This window comes from Phascolarctos cinereus, unplaced genomic scaffold (assembly GCF_003287225.1).
Source record: "Phascolarctos cinereus isolate Bilbo 61053 unplaced genomic scaffold, phaCin_HiC Scaffold_5;HRSCAF=322, whole genome shotgun sequence".
NCBI classification, from domain to species: Eukaryota; Metazoa; Chordata; class Mammalia; order Diprotodontia; family Phascolarctidae; genus Phascolarctos; species Phascolarctos cinereus.
Genome location: NW_027555958.1, coordinates 286,635,974 through 286,656,581, shown reverse-complemented (window position 1 = coordinate 286,656,581; position 20,608 = coordinate 286,635,974). Strand labels below are relative to the sequence as shown.

Below are 20,608 nucleotides of genomic sequence, written 5' to 3'. Positions count from 1 at the left end.
ATGAGACACTTGTAGATCAACTGACAGTTAACAAAAAGAGATTTACTTAGCCATAGCATGGAAAAGATATTTAGCAATGATAACAGCATTTTTCTGGGTCCATGTGGCCTCCCTCATTTCCATGTATCAACATGTCTAATCAGCTGTTGCTGTTCAATCCTGTTTGATTCTTCATGACCCCATTTGGGATTTTCTTGGCAAAGATACTAGAATGGCTTGCCATTTCCTTCTCCAGCTCAGTTTATAGATGAGGAAACTGAGGCAAACAAGGTTAAGTGACTTGCCCAGGATCACATAGCTAGTAAGTATCTGAGGTGGGATTTGAGTACAGGTTTTCCTGACTCCAGGCCTGATGCTTTATCCCTTGTGACACCTACTTCTCCCATATTTCTGATCAGCAGAGTGTGGTACCTTGAATGTTAGTCAAACATCCATCAAGTGTAAGAGGTACTGATTCCTCATGGGATGTCTACCTTATGTCTTTAGTTGACTGGGAAGCCTGTCAATGGATTGGTGCCTTAGTCCCCTGGGGCAATTAAATCTCAAGGATTACTTTCAGTCTTTTAAGGAATGTTGGGTCTGGGAAAAATTAGTCTAGCCCATGTAGCCCCAGTCCTAAGACATACTGTTCCTTCCACACTACCCACTCTCTTTTCAAACCCTTATCTTTTTTTCTTTTTTTAATTTTTAGGCAATTGGGGTTAAGTGACTTGCTCAGGGCCACACAGCTAGTAAGTATCAAGTGTTTTGTCTGAGTCCGCATTTGAACTCAGGTCCTTCTGACTTCAGGGGCATTGCTCTATCTGTTGTGCCACCTAGCTGCCCCTTACATCTTATTTTCAATCCTTTACAATCCTTATATATTCATAGAAATTCCTTTCTTCAAGCTCACTAAAGACTCAATCCAATGACATTTTTCTCAAAAAACAAAACAAAACCCACAATGTTTTATTGATGCCTTTTATCTTTATAATAGTCATTTCTTATACGATCTCCAGGTTGAAACTTCCCTTTTGACAAAGACAAACAAGTGAATAAAAACATGTGATAAGAAACCTCACTTGACTAGGTATATAATGTTTTGTCTATCCTAGCAGCTCCCTACTTTTGTGTTGAGAATGAAGAAGTATGTTTCACTTTTTTGGGGGAACATTGGTTTTTCAGTTACTCAAATGAAATAAGGCCCTTCTCCTGGTTTCCCTTCCGCCACTCAGAGCATATGTAGCTGCCATTCTGGTCAACCATCAGGGAACATTGAAAACTGGCTTCTGGCCATGCATAGCTCATCTTCTGATAGTGTCCTAATTGGCTTCTGAGCTGGAAAAGCTGATAACATGGGGGTGCCACACTTGGTAGAAGAAGAGGTGATTTCTGGCTAGTGACCCTTTTGGATGAAGCCCTCCAGGCAGCAAGACATGATTCCAGTGAAAGGAGAAGGATGCTCTTCCTTTACCTTGGCATAATGCAGCAGGGGCTGTTGCTCCTTACATGTAATATGGCCTCAATTACTGGGCTTGTACTGAGTGGGCTATTTTCACCTCACTTTTTATATTTCCATTAGTAAGCAATCTTTCGGGTATTTAAAGGTCCTAAAAAGCTCTGGAGTGCTAGCAGTAAGGGCAACAAGGGGAGTGTCTACTAGAGCCACTGAAGTTACAGAAACAGTAGTCAGAATTGAGCTTGTAACAAGAAAAGCATTGGCAGTGACGAGAGACCACCGTAATGGATGTCAAGCATGGCTGTTTGATGAGACAATGCCTACCTCAGCAGTGAGATCTGAAGATGCTAATTAGTAGCCTTACCAAAAAAAATTGTTTTATGTACCAAGAAGACTTGAATATTAGCATTCTATATGATTGTACTAATAGTAACAAATTAGGTTACTAAATTCTGTTCAAATCATTCTGTATTGCATGCTATAATTCTTTTATTCTTAGCATTCCCCTTTCTTAGGTGGGAATAAATGACTGGTTCTATACCTGATTCGTCTTTGTACATTGGGTACCTTTTGTATGTTCCTCCTTCCTGGGGAACCCCTTGGACTTTTTGAACTAGAAGTATTGATATAATTAGTGACTTTACTTGGAATACCAAGTCAATGAATATGAAAGTGGAGAGCTTAATTTACATAATTAGGGATCAGGGTAGCCCAAAACAGGTGGTACAAATCAGAATGGCTAGATGAGGGACAGAGATTTGTACAGGTGGCCAATCCCTAGGCTTCAGCCAAGCAATTGCTTCTAGGCTATACTAAAGAGAAATGACTTTCTTTTAGTGATATTTTTATTTATATTGTTGCAGTCATTATATATTTTGTTTTCTTGGCTTTGTTTATTTTACTGTGTCAGATCATACAAATCTGACATATCATACATTTCTTTAAAATAACTTTAAAAAAAATTAATTAATTAATTGATTTTTAGTTTTTAGCATTCACTTCCATAAGATTTTGAGTTCCAAATTTTCTCCTCCTCTTCCCCTCCTCTCACCCCAAGACAGCATGCAATCTTATATAGGCTCTACATATACATTCATATTAAACATATTTTCACATTAGTCATGTTGTAAAGAAGAATTAGAACCAATGGGAAGAATCACAAGAAAGAAGAAACAAAAAACAAACAAACAAACAAAAAAAAGAGAGAGCAAATAGTATGATTCGATCTACATTCAAACTCCATAGTTCTTTCTCTGGATGTGGATAGCATTTTCCATCATGAGTCTTTTGGAGATGTCTTAGATCCTTACATTGCTCAGAAGAGCTAAGTCTATCAAAGTTAGTCATCGCACAATGTTGCTGTTACTGTGTACAATGTTCTACTGGTAACAAACACTTTCTTGGTGCCTTTTGTCATACCCACCCCAAGACTGAACCCTCCCAATATGACAGAAAAACAACTAAGCAAAATCACAGAATAACATAATTTTTTGCAGAATGAGCAAAAATATAAAATGATAATATATCACCTATACAATAGGCACTACATATACACATTATATACACCAATATATAAATATATATGTTTGATAACATAGTCCCACCTCTCTGCTATGAGAGAAGAAATATATTTTATTATCATTGATTTTTTTTCCATTATTCAGTTTAACTTTGTCGTGGTGATCTTTTCATTTACATTATCATAGTCTCTCTGTATTGTGTTCATATCTACTCGTTTCACTTTGCATCAGTTCATATATATCTTTCCCCTTTTCTCTGGATTCTTCATGGTTGGCATTTATTATTGTATAATACCATCATTTTTTCATCCATTTCCTAATCAACAACTCCTTTGTTTCTAGTTCTTTGCTACCACAGAATGTTGTTATCAATATGATATAGATTGTACCTTTGTTTCTATCTGACTTTTTTGGATTATATAACCAGGAATAAGATCACTAGCTTAAAAGTTATTGTCATGGCACAAACTAGAACACATTTTTGGTTAGGGACAGATGGTCTTGGTTTATTTTTCATAACTGTACTCCTGGGAGATTTATTTGTTCCTTTTTCAGACCAACGGATCTCAAAGTATTAGTGAATGTAATGACAAATTATACAGTTACAGACATAAGGGAGTCACATCGCAGATGGGAAGCAAAGGACTTTCATAGGGTCAGGAGCAGGGAGCAGAGAGAGGGCTTCAAGGATTCATCTGGCACTCACCCTAGTGTCTACAGTCCTAGGAACTGGCACTAAGAAGGAGAGGTGTTTGAGACAAAATCATCTAGTTCCCCAGAGATAAGGGCATCTGTGTGGGAGTAAACGGCTGGAAATGGTTAGTCATGTTGGAAAGACAGGATCCAAACTCTTGAAAGGCAATGTGGAAGAGAACTCAAAGAAGAAACAGACATTGGCCTTGGTATCTGAGAAAACTAGGTCAACATTTAGAACATAAAGCAATACAATAAAAGGGAAAGTAGGTAAGTCAGATCTTAGGCATAGGCAAAGAATGCATTTTCCACTACAGTGTGAATAAATGAATGAATGAATGAATGAGTAAGTAAACAAAAAAGTACTTATAAGCGCTTGCTATGTGCCAATCAAATGTGCTAAATTCTGGGTATGCAAAGAAAATTGAGACAGCCCCTTTGTTCAAGGAGCTCACCCTCTTATTGGGAAGGATATGGGAGGGTTTAGCTATAGGGAGAGTAGAAAGACCTGGAAATACCAAGGATTCAGGAATAGCCTAGGGACCTTCTGGTTGGTTGTCAGGTCAGGTGATCATTCTTATGGGTCAAGAAAGCATAATTATAAGGCAGATGGTAAGGCCTGGTGGTCTTCCATCTTATGGAATGTTATACTTGGTGATTCTACGTTCACCCAAATGATGCGAACAACCATGACTTCACCCGTTATTATTGGGAATCAGAGAGGGGACTGCCCTGGGAACTCCACCCAGAATCCCCATGCCATTCAGATCCTCAGGCCCATCCATTTATCATTGGGAAAGTGGAAGAGTGGCCTGAGGATCTGACTGGCATGGGAATTTTGGATGTGCATAAGGATAATCAATGTCCAGCAAGGAAGAGGAGAAGGGAATGGGACATTGGCAAGATGATTGGGTGAGGAGACTTCGTGGCATTTGTGCCCCCAGACCCTTCCTGGTGTCCTGATGGGTTCTGGGTGGCTGAGGTAGGAGTGAGGAAAGGCCCATCCTTCCCCCATTGCTGGCAGATACTATCACAGATGTCCAGGTGGGATTCCAGGCAGCTTGGATGAAGGTAAGAGGGTAAGAGGTTAAGATGTCCAAGGGTATTAGACAGCTTAGTCACTTTTCTTACATAATTCCAAATTTAAATCTGGAACTCTTGAATGAATTCCTAACTCTATTAATCAGGTGCCCGTCTTCCTCTAACCCCTCCAACACTTGACTATTCCCATCTTTTGTCAACTTTGCAAATTTTCCTGGCACGAGGTGAAAGCTCAAAAGTATTTGTAGGGCAGCTAGGTGATGCAGTGGATAGAGCACCAGCCTTGGAGTCAAGAAGACCTGAGTTCAAGTCCAGCCTCAGACACATAACACTCACTAGCTGTGTGACTCTGGGCAAGTCACTTAACCCCAATAGCCTCACAAAAAATACATATATATATATTTGTAATTTGCATTTATCTCTTAAAATTGGTGATTTGGAGCATGTTTTCATGAAGTCATTATAATTCAGCTATTCTTTTGAAAACTGTTCATATTTTTGACCTCTTATCTACTTGGAAATAGTTTATTCAATTACTTATATATTTTAGATGTACTTTTATAATTCGAATGGTCTTTTCAATACCCATCTTTTCCATTCTGTCTTGGCCTCCAAAATATCATATTCTCCTGCTTCTCTTCTTATCCTTCTACTCTAGCCCCTTCTCTGTTTTCTTCTATCTTCTTCTTAATCTCTTAGAGTGTATCTTCCCTCTCTTCTCCTCCTTTCCCTGTACAGCCTTCCTCGGCAATCCCATTCATTCTCACAACTTTAACTATCACTTTTATGCAGATGATTCCCAACCTGATTTCTCTTCTAGGTTCCTGACCTGCTTCTTCGACTTTCTACAGAGCATATGAACCTAAGTATTTCTTCAACTCCCCGAGTCAGGTCAAATCAACAAGTATCATAGGGACTTTAGATGCCTGAATCCCTAATAATAATAACAGTATTTATATAGGCTTTAAGTTTCCAAAACACTATATACTGGTTAACTCATTTGATCCTTACAACGACTTTGTCACATAGGTACTATTATTAGCATCCCCATTTTATAGATGAGGAAACTGAGGCTGACATTATATAACTTGCTCAGCCGAGAGTCACACAGCTAAGTAAGCTTATGAGGTAGGATTTGAACTCAGGACTTCCTAACTCTAAGTGCAATACATTTTCTACTATAGCAGCCCTACTGTGATGCTGAAACGGAGATTGTTTTCTCCCAATGTAGCATATATATCAGGCTATACCTGGCTCTCCTCTATTTCTCCATGATGAATTTCGTGATGAAAAGATTACTTGCAGAGCCATAACTAGGGTAGGGCAATTGGAACATTGCCTAAAGAGGCTGAAATTTACAGAATGCTGACCCTAGGCATGTACAGGTGTGTCATCAGAGAGAATAAACAAAGACTTAACTATGTAGCAAAAGCAATTATTTAAAATAGTAAACTACCAGAAAGCCACATTGCAGGTGAACTTAAGCTGGGTCAGTCTTGCTTCATGCCCTGGAAGCTGCCTCTCCTACAGCAGCCAGAGTCTACCTCTCCACCAATGAATAATGTCCCAGGGTTTTGGTTTCTTTCTCCTGAGATACTTCCCCTCCATATCCTGGGAGACACATAGCTTAAACTGTCAATCAGGAAGTGGAAAGGCTGTCTCCCCATATTAGTATGATCAGCTTGGGAGTTTAGGCGAATGAAGTAGGGAGAGTTGAAATACTCTTTCAAGAAGAGGAAAATAAGCTGTTTCTCAATGAATCCAGTTCGATAAACATGTATTAAAAGCCCACCATGGGCAAAGCACTGTGCCAGACATTGGAGATAAAAAGATGGGGAAAAAAATGCCAGGAGTCCCTGTGCCCAAGGAATATATAATTTTAAAAAGAAAATTTCTGAGCTTAACAAACATGAAATAAAATGGGCATTTCCATGAAAGGGGATTGATTGTCCATAAAACTATAGTGGTTAGAGCACCGGACATAAACACAGCAAGATCAGAGTTCAAATCTTGACTCAGACACTTGTATGTGACTCTGGGCAAGTCATTTAACTTTATGTGTCCCAGTTTTCTCATTTATAAAATGGGACTAATTGTTGTACCGAAAAATCGGCAAGCGAGACCCAGACGTAATTTAAAATGTGGATTTATTAGTGCGCGGCTGCAAGGGGTATGCACTTCCAAATCAAGCAGCCCCAATCTGGGGTTGAGCTAGGGTTTATATGGAAAAGAGCATGGGAAAGAAATACCAGGAACACTGATGAGGTAATCCAAAGGTGCAGGTGTCTTTGGGGGCTATGGATGGGAAAGTACAGGGAGTATACCGGACAGGGAGGGAGATGGATCTTTGGAGTCTGGCAGGAGGAAAAGTTCTTGGGCTGGTCAAGGACACCCCTCTCCCTCTGTCTTGATGAGAGAATGCTCTGCAACAAAGGAAAGCTTTCTCACAACTAAGGAATTGGGAGGCTTCCAGAGACATGATCTGAGGGCTGGGGCCTCAGCAGCCCAGATAAGGGTCATGCTGAGGCCCATGCATGAATAACTGCTAGGCACAGTGTCCTTGGGCTGGGGAGTGGTTGTCAGAGACAGTGTTTCTGAGACTAGGGAGACATTGGGGCACAGGTATAAGCACAAGCACCCCAGCACCCCATCATTACAGGTCAGGGATCACACAAACCAGACCAGGTGTCCTGGTCTCTGGTATAAACATAATTATCCAAAGCAATTATATTGCAAGCTTTCTTATCCATTTGCACTGGAGGTATGGGCTGTGCTAAGCTATGCAAGAGTACATTTCACTATTGTTTAGATTTAGGAGGAAAAAGGTCTGGGGCAAGATTAAGCAGCAATTTCTGCCTTCCATGGCCCAAAGGGCCCTACTGCCCAAATGGTAAAATAATGTTCTGCATTACACAATAATGGCACTCGCTTCTCGTGGCTGTTGTGAAGAAGCACTTTGCAAACCTTAAAGTGATATATACATGATAGCTACTATTACCTGTTATTAACAAGCTGTCTTGCTTTGTCTGTTATTCTTTCTGGTCTTCCTTCGGTTTCCTTCTGTGCATTAATTTTTTTTTTCTTTCCCTCCCTCCCTCCCTCCCTTCCTCCCTTCTTCCCTTCCTTCCTTCCTTTTCTTTCTTCCTATTCCTATCCTACTCTCTCTCCTACCCACCCCCATTGAGAAAAAAAAAAAGAAAACCCAACCCCCTCTAACAAATACGCATACTCAAGCAAAACATTTTGTAGCTTGAGTTCATCACCTATCTGTCTGGAAGTGGGTACTCACCTCTTTTCTCTGCAATCATGGTTGGCTATTGCATTGGTCAGAGTTTCCCAGATTTTCAAAGTTAGAAGCAGAGTTTCTAATAGAAATGCCCAAACTGCCCTCCCAAAGTTCTGGCAGTTGTTGGGGAAATGTCAATTCCTCCTAAACTGAGGTGCTGAAGCAAACCTGGTCCCCAAGGACACCTAAGGAGAGGCTTCACGGCACAACCAACAGGGCAGAGCAGCCTCGTGAGCACATCCCCCTGACCACCCTATGGTTCCTCTGCAAGGGCACTAAGTTGTGCGGGTGTGAATGTGGGCACAAGGTCTACCCTCAAACACGAAGTGAACATTTGACTCACAAACCGAAAAATCATGTATAAAAATCACGTGGTCTCTCTCACCAGCACTGCAAGAAAAGACCAGTAAGAGGTGGTGTTTGCTAGGGAAAAACTCAATACTTGTTTGGGGAGAGAAAAATGCAAATCTGCTTTTGGGTAGTAAATTGGACCCGACAAATCCAGGAACAGCCTCGAAGAATAGACACACAGCAAGAGAATTACATTTGGGAAATTTACTTTCGGTTGCAAAAAGGGCGAAAGATTTTACCCTACTAGGGATGTCGAACCCATGAGACTTTGCTTAAGAGACTAACGCCTTAACCATTAGGCTACTGGGGCAACAGAAGAAGAAAGTCACGTGGTCTTTGCTAACCCAAGAGGGTGAGTTGAAAGGGTTGGGTAAAGTTGGTATTAACCTCTTCCAGGACAAATCTTGCTGCCCTAGCGCTCCACAACCTCTTTAGCTTCCCTCTTGCTGGCTCCAAGTGTCACCTTGTATCCATGGAAACGTTCCATTCGTATTTTCGAAGCCGAACCACACCCTTTCTAATGGCTGTACCAAAGCTAAGATGCATCATCGGATTTCGACCTTGACCATCAAATAGCACGTAGGGGCTTCCAAATTTTATCCCAAAGGCCCCATTGCTTGCACTGGAGAGGATATGTGGTGCTACCCACTGCACGCCCCAGCAGAAGAATCGTATGGCTAGTATTTCACTTGCTCATCATCTTGCACACTTGGGCGCGGTGAAATCAGAAGCATTAGGTGCTGCAGCCGAGGTGAGACCAGACCAGGATGGGCGTCCAGGGAAGCCGCTTTGGGGAGCGAGTTTTCCCTGGCAAAGGGGGAACATCTCCTCTCCAAACATTCTGGAGCGAACGCAGCAGGAGCATTTACTACCAAGAGGTCAGTATAGCTCCACGTTAAAATAACACCCGACCACGAAGGGACTCGAACCCTCAATCTTCTGATCCGAAGTCAGACGCCTTATCCATTAGGCCACGCGGTCGCCTACAAAAGTGTTCTGCAGCGGCCTCATCCAGGTATGATGGAAAGGCCTGGGCTTCGAGGGCTTTTCCGCTATTTTTTTCTGCAATTTTTGAAGCTGCGGAAGAGGGGGGGGCGGGGAGAGGGTCTTTCAGCTCGAATGTGGAAGGCAGACGAGAGCCAGGGACGGAGGGGGTTTGGGGAGATGGAAAGAAGAGGTTCTGAAATGCAAGTCTATCTCACACCCAGTGCCTATGGCATGCAACGGCCCCAGGGATCCCGAGAGAGCCCAAGGATTTTCCTGCAGGAGTCACACCCTGCCTCCACCCCAATTCAAAGAACTAATCTCTTTCAAGATGCTTTCCCCATAGGGACCGCGTGGCCTAATGGATAAGGCGTCTGACTTCGGATCAGAAGATTGAGGGTTCGAGTCCCTTCGTGGTCGAATTGTTTTAATTCCCGGGGAATGGGGGAGAAAACAAATCCTGCGCTTGCATTTAAAAGGATGCAATGTTTTGAAACAAACAAGAGGCCGGAGCAAAGAGCTTGCGCGAGTCCAAGACGCGGTAGGGGTTCCAAGCGGCATCTCCTAGGGATCCTTCCGCGCCGACGCTTCTCTGGGGGTTTAGTAAGGCTTGAGTTCGAGGGAGAGGAGCGGCGCAGCCCACCCCGCTCCCCGTCAGGCCGCACGGGCGGAGGAACACTTAAATCGTCAACTCTCTGCTTGGCCTCTCGGCGGCTTAGAAAGCCTGGGCTCGGGTTTTTGCGCTGTTGGGACCCATCCCCCGCTCTCGGGTCCAGGTGAAGAGGCGGCGCGCGGTGCGACGATGAAGAGGCATGTGATCAGCCGTTCGCTACAGGAAGCCCCAGTGGCCTAATGGATAAGGCACTGGCCTCCTAAGCCAGGGATTGTGGGTTCGAGTCCCATCTGGGGTGGAGCGGCTGCTCACCTTTCTTTATTTTTTGTTGGCTCCGAATTCTGATTAAAGCCATCGATTTAAAAAAAAAGAAAAAAGAAAAAAAAGAAATTCCTCCTATCTGGTCCATTTTTTAATTTTGATTTTTTTAACCCTGAACATTTAAACAGCCCCCCTTCCCCCCCCCAAATTAGGCTCTCAGAAAAGTCTCCATCGTGTGCATATGTATTAAGATTTTTTTTTGATTCTGAACTTTTAAACACCCCAACCCTAAAGAACTCTAATTGGCTATAAAGAAACCTTCCACATTTAAAAAAAAATTAAAAATTCTGGACTTTTTAATCTTCCCCCCTCCCTCCCAACTGATTAGCCACCAAGAAAGAAGCGCACATTGGTGCAGTTACATTTTTAAATTTGTTTTTATTCTCAATTTTTAAGCATCCCCTCCCCCAAAGAACTCTGATTAGTTATAAAGAAGCCCCTCCCCATCTAGTCCTATTTTTTTAATTTAATTTTTAAATGTTGAGCTTTTAAATCCCAATTTCCCCTCGTCCCACTCCCCCTCCCCCCCAACTGATTAGCCATCAAGAAAGAATTCCCCTTTGGGTGGAGTGTGAGTGTGAGTGTGTGTGAGTGTGTGTGTGTATAAGAACACATATATACACACACATACACATTCACACACACGTATATACATAGTATGTATGTTTAGTTTTATTAATTTGTTCTGAACTTTTAAACACCCCCACACCCAAGAACAGATTATCCACAAAGAAAGCCGCTCCACAGAGAGCATACATTTATTTTTAGTTTAAGTGTTTTACACCCTCTCCCCTAAATTTTCACTTCTGTATATACAGTTGATACAGAAAGAGGATTCTTTATCCAACAGGGAATCTCTGTTTCATATATAATAAATTCTGCACGTTACTTTAAAACTGCCTAGTTACTAACTCTGTTCCCTCTTCCATCCCAATTAAAACCCAAGCACAATAAAGAATAACAAAATAAGGCTAATGAAGCCCATGTGTATCCAGTGGCCACGTCCAAAAATGTGTCTCTTTCGGCATCAAAGTGCCCCTCACCCCTCTGGCGGGAGGTGGGCCATATGCTTTATTCCTGACCTCTGGTCATGGCATGCATCAAAATTATTTGTCTTTACAGTGTTGCTGTCCTTGTACAAGTCGTTTCCTTGGTTCTGTAGTCTTCTCTATGCTCCAGTTTATACTTTTAAGGATTCTCTGAAATCATCTTTTATTATTTCTTACAGGGCCATAATATTCCATTTCATTCACTTTACCACCATTCCCCTCCCAGGTGTTTCCTTCAATCGTCACTCTAAACTATGCATACTTTCCTGCCCACACTCCATTTTTTGGGTATGTTAGTCTAAATTTTGTTGATGATTCATTCCTTATTTTAACCATTTCCCTCACTTTGCTAAGCCTGGCTACAAATTGGAGAATTTCCTTACAAAGGTAGACAGAGAAGCCCCAGTCACTTACTGACTGGGGGCATAGAGATCCTTTAACCTTAGCCTCACTTTCTTTATCTGTAATATAGGGGATACTTTATAACCCCTACTGTTCAGGTTTGTAGTGAATATCAGATGGAAGAATGCACCTAAGTGCTTTGTAAATCTTAAATTACCATATAAATGTGAACAAATGTCAATGTACAAAAATGCCCTTTTGGGGATTTTTAATTTTTATTTTATTAAAGACCTATTTCATCCATTGTTATTGTCGGAAACTATTGTGTATTTCAGACTTAGTCTCCTAAGGACAACAGTATCAGATAATTAGAGAAACTTCTTTTTTTAAATAAATTAATTTTTAGTTTTCAACATTCACTTTCATAAGATTTTGAGTTCTAAATTTTCTCCCCCTCTTTCTCCTCCCCCTCACCAAGTTGGCATGCAATCTGATATAGGCTCTACATATACATATATATTATACATATATATTATATATATATATATATACATATATATTAAACATATTTTTCACATTAGTCATGTTGAAAAGAAGAATTAGAACCAATGGGAAAAACCAAGAGAAAGAAGAAACAAACAACCCCCCCCCAAAAAAAGCATGAGAAAGAAGACATAAAACAAAACAAAAAAAAAGAGTGAGACAGCAAATAGTATGCTTCGATTTCATAGTTCTTTCTCTGGATGTGGATAGCATTTTCCATCATGAGTCTTTTGGAATCATCTTAGATCCTTGTATTGCTGAGAAGAGCCAAGTCTGTCAAAGTTAAGTCATCGCACAATGTTGCTGTTACTGTGTACAATGTTCTCCTGGTTCTTCTCCCTTCATTCGGTATCAAGTTCATGTAAGTCCAGGTTTTCCTGAATTCTACCTACTCATCATTTCTTATGGAACAATAGTATTCCATTACATTCACATATTGCAGCTTGTTCAGCCATTCCCCAATTGATGGGCATCCCCTCAATTCCCAATTCTTGGCCACCACGATAAGAGCTACTATAAAATTTTTTGTACGTGGGGGTCCTTTTCCCATTTTTTTTTTTTAGGCAATTGGGGTTAAGTGACTTGCCCAGGGTCACACAGCTAGTGTCAAGTGTTTGGTCTGAGGTCAAATTTGAACTCAGGTCCTCTTTGACTGCAGGGCCAGTGCTCTATCCACTGCACCACCTAGCTGCCCCTTCCTTTTCCCATTTTTATGATCTTTTTGGAATACAGACCTAGAAGTGGTATTGCTGGGTTAAAGGGTATGCCCAGTTTGCCCTTTGGTCATAATTCCAAATTACTCTCCAGAATGGCTGGATCAGTTCACAACTCCACCAACAATGCATTAGTGTTCCAATTTTCCCACATCTTCTCCAACATTTATCATTTTCCTGACTGATAGGTGTGATGTGGTACCTCAGAGTTGCTTTGATTTGCATCTCTAGTCAATCATGATTTAGAGCATTTTTGATATGATTGTAGATAGCTTTAACTTCTTCATCTGAAAACTGCCTGTTCAAATCCTTTGACCATTTAGCAATTGGGGAATGACTTGTGTATCCTTATAAATTTGACTCAGTTGTCTCTTTATTTTAGAAATGAGGCCTTTATCAGAGACACTGGTTGTAAAAATTCTTTCCCAGTTTTCTGCTTCCCTTCTAATTTTGGTTGCATTGGCTTTGTGCAAAAACTTTTCAATTTAATGTAATCAAATTTATCCATTTTGCATTTCATAATGTTCCCTATGGCTTGTTTGGACATAAATTTTTCTGTTCTCCATAAATCTGACAGGTAAACTATTCCTTGCTCTAACTGGAGAAGCTTCTAATGATTTATGCTAAATCTCACTGATGGCACAGTATAACTTTGAAACCCCCTATTGGAGCATCCCTTACTAGGAACAAATATTTGCCTGAGGAACATGGTGCTGTCTTCCTCTGGCAAATGATTGTTTAACTATTATACCCCAGTTAATTAACAGTTAGTTTAGGTTTTGAAAATAGCTTTGGGGATCTAATGAAGTCAAAATAGCATCCCCTACTGACTCAGATTGCATATTCCTTAGTTGGAATGTCCACTACACAGCTTATATGGGAGCCAAAAAGTCTTCATGTATTTTAAACTTGAAAAAAAATGATATAAAAAAGATTCCTATGGAAATTCAGTGGCCTCTGAACAGGGTAATTAGAATTTTGCTTTATTTTAACATTTCAGTTAATTTATGATTAAAAGTCAGCTGGATTTTATATATACACACATCTGAATAGGAACTTATTTCAACAATTTCCCTCTATATAGAAAGCCTAAAATATTTGAACTCTATTCCCTCCCCCTCCAGAGTGGGAGAGTGGTCATAATATGCAGTTTATTGAGAGTTGATTAGATACTAAATCCATTCAGCTCCTTTAACAATCTTTTTTCCTTGTAAGTAATGAGTAGGCAGGGCCTCCTATGAGAACTCAAAGGCATAGCTTGAATACAGTGCATTCCATAAGATTTGGGAATTTTTGGAATGTAATCAAAATAGGAAACAGATTAAGTTGCCTGTGTAGTATTCAAACCACGAACTTCATGACACATTCTTGATGTAAGCCTATTTTAAACAGCTTGCAATGTAAAATTCCACACTGTCATCATTTTTATGTTCATATTTCTTAGTTTTCATTAGGGATGTTTGGTTTGGAAAATAAAATGAAGAGGATATGAGCCTGTCTATATGAAGGCGAGGTGGGACTAGGAGCTTAGAAATATAAGAAAAAGAGCTAGAAGCTCTTCAAAAGCCTTTGCGTGGGCTTAATCAGTAGCAAAAATGGCTATTTCAATCATTGTCATATGCATTATACTCTGACTGTAAACCAATCCCAATACCTGTTAGTATCAAGGTTACTTTAAAAAATTAACTGCTTGGATGCTCTCAGAAAATCCTGGGGAGACTTGTATGAACTGATGCAAAGTGAAGTGAGCAGAACCAAAAGAACATTGTACACAGTAACAGTAATATTGTAATGACGACTGTGAAATACTTTGATACTCTTTTCAAGAAAATGATCAAAGACAATTCCAAAGACCCACAATGGAAAAATGCTATCAGCCCCCAGAGAGAGAATTGATGAACTTGATATAGACTGAGGGATACTTTTTTCACTTTCTTTATTTTTCTTGGATTTTTTTGGAGTTTATTTTTTGGCAGCATGGCTAATACAAAAATGTGTTTTGCATGACTTTACATGTAAAATTGATATCATATTGCTTGCCTTCTCAATGGGTGGGGGAGAGATGAGAGAGAGGGAGAAAATTTAAAACTCAAAACTTTAAAAAAGAATGTTAAAAAAATGAACTACTGCCCAATATAATTTATTGCCCAATTATAGAAATTACAATATAATGTACTGCCCAATATAATTGGGCATTGTAAATCATTATGTAAGAAAGAATCTCTTGGGATCATAAAGTTAACTTGTTTATTGCGTAGTAAAAGTATTTATTCTGATAGATCGGCAATATACCATACAAGGAGAAAAAGCCAACTGCTGCTAATGGGGAATATAGGATTGCATATTCAAACAGATCAATTCTAGGGCAATGTAATTTCTGCGAAGGTGAGGGAGGCAACCCTGTGAAGACAGTGGTAGGATCCCTTTCCATACCCATCTTTCCTTATTCCACTTCACCCTTTTTGAAGTGGATGATTCCCCAACATGTTAGACCAAAGGTTGATCCCTGAATACTCTATATGTTCGATTTTCTCCATTCACACAGCCACTCCCGTCCCCCACCCAGTTCAGGCCTTCATTAATGGACTACTGAAGTAACAGCCTCCTAACTAGTCTTCATCTATCCATTACACAGCTGCCAAAGTGATTTTCTTTTGTTGCTATTTTTTATTTTTCTTTTAAAAATGTTCTATTGATATATTTTGCTTTTATGCCATCTTTACTCCTGCACTCCCAGCCATCCCTTGTAACAAAGAAGGGAAGAAAGAGGAAAAAAAGCAGTTTGATGTTCAGCAAAACTAACCCCACAACTAATCAAGCAAGTCCAACAGGATTTTAATGCAGTGCTCCATACCCACAGTCTTTCACCTCTCCAAAGAAAGGAAGGGTCAGAGTCTCATCTTCAGGGCCAAGCTTGGTCATTATAATGATGCAGGGCTCTGTTTGGGTATTCTGTTCCTTCTGTTTATATTGCTGTAGTCATGGCATAGACTGTTTTCCCAGTTCTGCTCACTTCACTCTAATATAAGTTTTCCCATACTTCTCTGAATCCTTCCTGTTTACCGTTTCTTACAGGCCAATAATATCCCATGGCATTCACATACCAGGCTTGGTTCAGTTCAGCTAATCCTTATTAAAGGCATTAAAACAGAGAGGGAAAAGTGGTAGTATTTCCAACTCACTAAAAAAAATGTACCTGGATGACCACCATTTCTTGGTTTCAGCCAACTATTCTCCCAGGCTGATTTTCTTTTCTTTTTTTAATTAAATTTTTTTCAATGAACAAAAATCTGTTTTTCTCTTTTAACCTCCATCTCCACTGAAAAAAAGAAAAACAAAACTCTTGTACCAAATATGCCTAGTTAAGCAAATTCCCACTGGTCATATCTCTCAAAGACACACGGAATTATTATATACATATATGTGTATACATACATACATACATACATACATACATACATACAACATGCATACATATCTATCTCACAATCTGCACTCCATGACCCTTCTGTCAGAAGGTGGGTAGCATGCTTCATCATTAGTCCTCTGGAGTCTTGGTTGGTTATATGTTGATTATATTTCAAAGCAGTTTGTCTTTATAATTTGGACTGCTAGGGGGTGCCATAGATAGTTAACACATTAGACTTGGAGTTGGGAAGACCTGGGTTTGAATACTTCCTTAGACACTTATTAGCATTGTACCTTGGGCAAGTCATTTTATCTCAGCCTCAATTCCCTCATCTGTAAAATGGGGATAACAACAGAATAGCACCTACCTCTCAGGGTAGGAACAAATATGATAACATATGTAAAGAGCTTTGCCAACTCTAAAGCACCATATAAATGCTAGCTATTGTTATGTTGTTGTACAAATTCTTCTCCTGGTTCTGCTCGCTTCATGTTGCATCTCAAATTCATATAAATCTTCCCAGGTTTCTCTGAAACCATCCCCTTCATTCTTTCTTATAGCACAATGGTATTCCATTACATTCATATACCATAATTTGTTTGGCTATTTGCCAATTAATGGATACCTCCTTAGTTTCCAGTTCTTTGCCAACATAGAAAAACCCTGCTATAAATAATTTTGTATACATAGGTCCTTTTTTCCCTTTCATCTCTTTGGGCCATATTTATAGTAGTGATATTGCTGGGTCAGAGGGTATGTACAGTTTAGTCATTTTGGGACCACAGTTCCAAATAATTTTCCAGAATGACTGGGCCAATCCACAGCCCTACTAACAGTACTTGTTTTCCTGTAGCCCCTCCAAAATTTGTCTTTTTCCATTTTAGTCAACTTCTGCCAATCTATTGGGCGTGAGATGGAACTTTAGAGTTGTTTTAATTTGCATTTCTCTAATTATTAGAGATTTGGAATATTTTTTTTCATATGGTTATTAATAGCTTGGATTTCTTCTTCTGAAAATTGCTAGTATTCTTTTTAAATTTAAAAAAATATTTTTCCAATTATATGTACAATCAATTTTGAATATTTTTAAAAATTCTGAGTTCCAAATTCTCTGTCTTTCCTTTCCCTTCTTTGAAAAGGCAAGCAATTTGATATAGATTATACATACGCAATCATGTAAAACATATCTCCATATTAGCTATGTTGCTGAAGAAAACATAGACAGAAAAAAACCCCCAAATCCAACAACACCCCAAGAGAAATAAAGTAAAAAAGTATGCCTCAATCTGCATTCAGACTCCATCAGTTCTTTCTCTGGAGGTGAGTAACATTTTTTATTGTAAGTCCTTCAGAATTGCTTTGCATCATCCTATTGCTTGAGAATAGGTAAGTCATTAACTGGTGATCATCATATAATATTGTTGTTACTACGTATAATATTCTCCTGGTTCTGTTCACTTCACTTTGCATCAGTTCATAAGTCTTCCCAGGTTTTTCTGAAAGCATCCTGTTTGTCATTTCATATAACACAATAGTAAGGAAATGGCTAGTATTACTCTTATAAATTTGAATCAATTCCTTATATATCTTAGAAATGAAACTCTCATCAGATAAACTTTCTGCAAAGATTTTTTCTCAGTTATGTTTTTTCTCCAAATTTTAGCTGCATTATTTTGGTTTCTGCAAAAAGGTTTTAAATTTTATGTAATCAAAATTTATTTTATTCTCTGTGATCTTTTCTCTCTCCTGTTTGGTCATGAACTCTTCTCTTACCTACAGATATAAAAAGTAATTTCCTCCTTGCTTTTCTAATTTGTCACCTTTTATGTCTAGGTTATGTATCCATTTAGAGTTCATCTTGGTATATAATGTGAGATGTTTGTCTATACCTGGTTTCTGCCAAGCTGCTTTCCAATTTTTCCAGCAGTTTTTCTAAATAGTGAGTTCTTAACCCAGTAACAGGGATTTTTGTGCTTATCAAGCACTTAGACTACTAAGTTCATTAGCTTCTAATTATTTTGTATCTAATTATCAAATTATTGTATCTAATTATTTTGCATCTAATCTGTTCCACTGATCAGCCTCTCTATTTCTTCATCAATCCTAAATCATTTTGGTGATTACTGCTTTGTAGTATAGTCTGATATCTAGTACTGCTAGGCACCCTTCCTTCCCACTTGTTTTTTCATTTTTCCTTTGAGATTCTTGACCTTTTGTTTCTCCAGAAGTTAATTTTTTTCTAGCTCTATAAAGTAATCATTTGGTAGTTTGATTGGAATGGCATTGAAAAAATATAACTTAAGTAGCATTATACTTTTTATTATATTGACTTGACCCACGGCTTAAACATTAAATTTTCACCAGTTATTTGTCTATCTTTATTTTTATAGTTTTGTAGTTGTGTTTGTGTAGTTTCTGTGTGCCTTAGCAGATTGCCAAGTCTACATTTTATTTATTCTGTAGTTGTTTTGTGTGAAATTTCTCTTTCTATCTCTTCCTGCTGGGTTTTGCTGATAATATTCAAATATGCACATGATTTATTTATGTCCTGGAACTTTGCCGAAATTATTGTTTCATTTAACGTTTAGTTGACACTAGGGTTTTCTAACCAAAACACCATATCATCTTCAAAAAGTGAGGATAATTTTATTTCCTCTTTGTTTATAAACTTGTTCTAGTACTATATCAAATACTAGTGGTGATAATGGGCAGCCTTGCTTTACTCTTTTTAAAAAATAAGTTTTAATTGATATTTTCTATTTCTCCACATCATCATAGTATCCTATGTATTCCTTCATCACCCCTTTGCCAGAATTATCTCATATGACAAATGGTAAGTTTTACACACTGATCAATACATTGAAAAAGTACAAAAACTTTCAATGTGCAACACCTGTGGACCTCCCACCTTCACGAAGGGGTAGGTGGAGGACATCTTTGCATGTCTCTTTCTTCAAGCCTCTGGAGGGTCATTCACTGGTTTAAAGCTACTTTTCTAGTGCACTCCAAGACCTCTAGAATCAGAGACCTTGTCCTTGTTCCCATTCCCATTTCCTGGTGCCATCCTTTATGGGATGAAGTTGCTCAGTGTTTTGTTTCGTTTGGTTCTACTGCTTCATGTTTTAGCCAGAGCCTTTCATGTTGCCATCTTAATTGGAACTTCCCTTATTTTTCTTGCCTCTTATAAGAGCTTCTGATTGACAGATAGGTTAAAATACTATCAAGCACCAAGCTAGATCTGCATACTAAACGATGAAGAGGCAAATATAAGCAAACAAGGCAATCCCTGCTCTTAAGGAACTCAGTCTAATAGGAATAGATAATATACAGAGAGCTAGAGGAGGGGCAGGTATGCGCATGGCAACGTGGTGTGGAGATGACTGGGAAGTGCCATGGGAGTCAGGATCATGATGAGATAAGGCCAAAGCTGGCCCATTAAATCCAGCGCAAGGTGGTTTAAGGGATGGAGTCTAATTTTCCAGGGGAGGAGCAGTGAAGATGATGGAGCAGGTGGAGACAGCATTTTTCACGCTGCTCCTTAAGTAAACTTTCTAATACATCACTTCTCTAGTTTCACAATGACTTAGCAATTCTTAGCAATACAGTGATCTAAAACGATCTCAAAGGACTCTTGATGAAAAATACTATCTGCCTCCAGAGAAAGAACTGATGGTGTCTGAATACATACTGAAACATACTATTTTTTGCTTCTTTCTTTTTTTGAGTTTTCTTCCATAAAATGACTAACATGGAAATGTTTTACATGATTGCATAACCTATATCAAATTGCTTACTGTCTCACTAGTGGGGAGGGGCAGGAGAGAGGGATAGAATTTGGAACTCAAAACCTTAAAAATAAAATGAATGTTAAAAATTGTTTTTTCATGAAATTGGGGGAAAAATAAAATAGTAAAAAAAACCCTTCACATACATACATGTAACTGAAATCTGGCATTCGATGCTCTTTATCCAAATTACTTTTCAGTCATCTCATGCAATTTCCCTCCATATACCCTAATTTCCAATCCAACTGGACTACCCTCCCTTCTCCGCATCTTTGCTCTTGAACCTGAAGACTCATGTTAAAAGATATCAACATACCTGTCCCCTCAAATGCCCTAACGTCTCAATTCCTTTACTCAACACCAGTGACCTGCAGTCTATCTCATCTACACAAAGGGACTGTCACAACAGCACTCACAAGTGTTCCATTTCAGTGATCAAGAACTCTGGAATATCTTTATCAGATCATAATCTCCTATCACTGTATCTCTCACTATGCCTTATCCCTCCTAAACCTATTCT

At 39.2% G+C, this 20,608-nt stretch overlaps 3 non-coding genes across 3 annotated transcripts; 2 read left to right on the top strand and 1 right to left on the bottom strand.

Moving 5' to 3' along the window:
- Positions 1-9,237: 9,237 nt before the first annotated feature.
- TRNAR-UCG (transfer RNA arginine (anticodon UCG)) lies at positions 9,238-9,310 on the bottom strand. The gene has a single exon. It is a non-coding gene; the product is annotated as a tRNA-Arg (tRNA).
- Positions 9,311-9,660: 350 nt separating this feature from the next.
- On the top strand, positions 9,661-9,733 carry TRNAR-UCG (transfer RNA arginine (anticodon UCG)). The gene has a single exon. It is a non-coding gene; the product is annotated as a tRNA-Arg (tRNA).
- Positions 9,734-10,151: 418 nt separating this feature from the next.
- Positions 10,152-10,224, top strand: TRNAR-CCU (transfer RNA arginine (anticodon CCU)). The gene has a single exon. It is a non-coding gene; the product is annotated as a tRNA-Arg (tRNA).
- Positions 10,225-20,608: the final 10,384 nt, after the last annotated feature.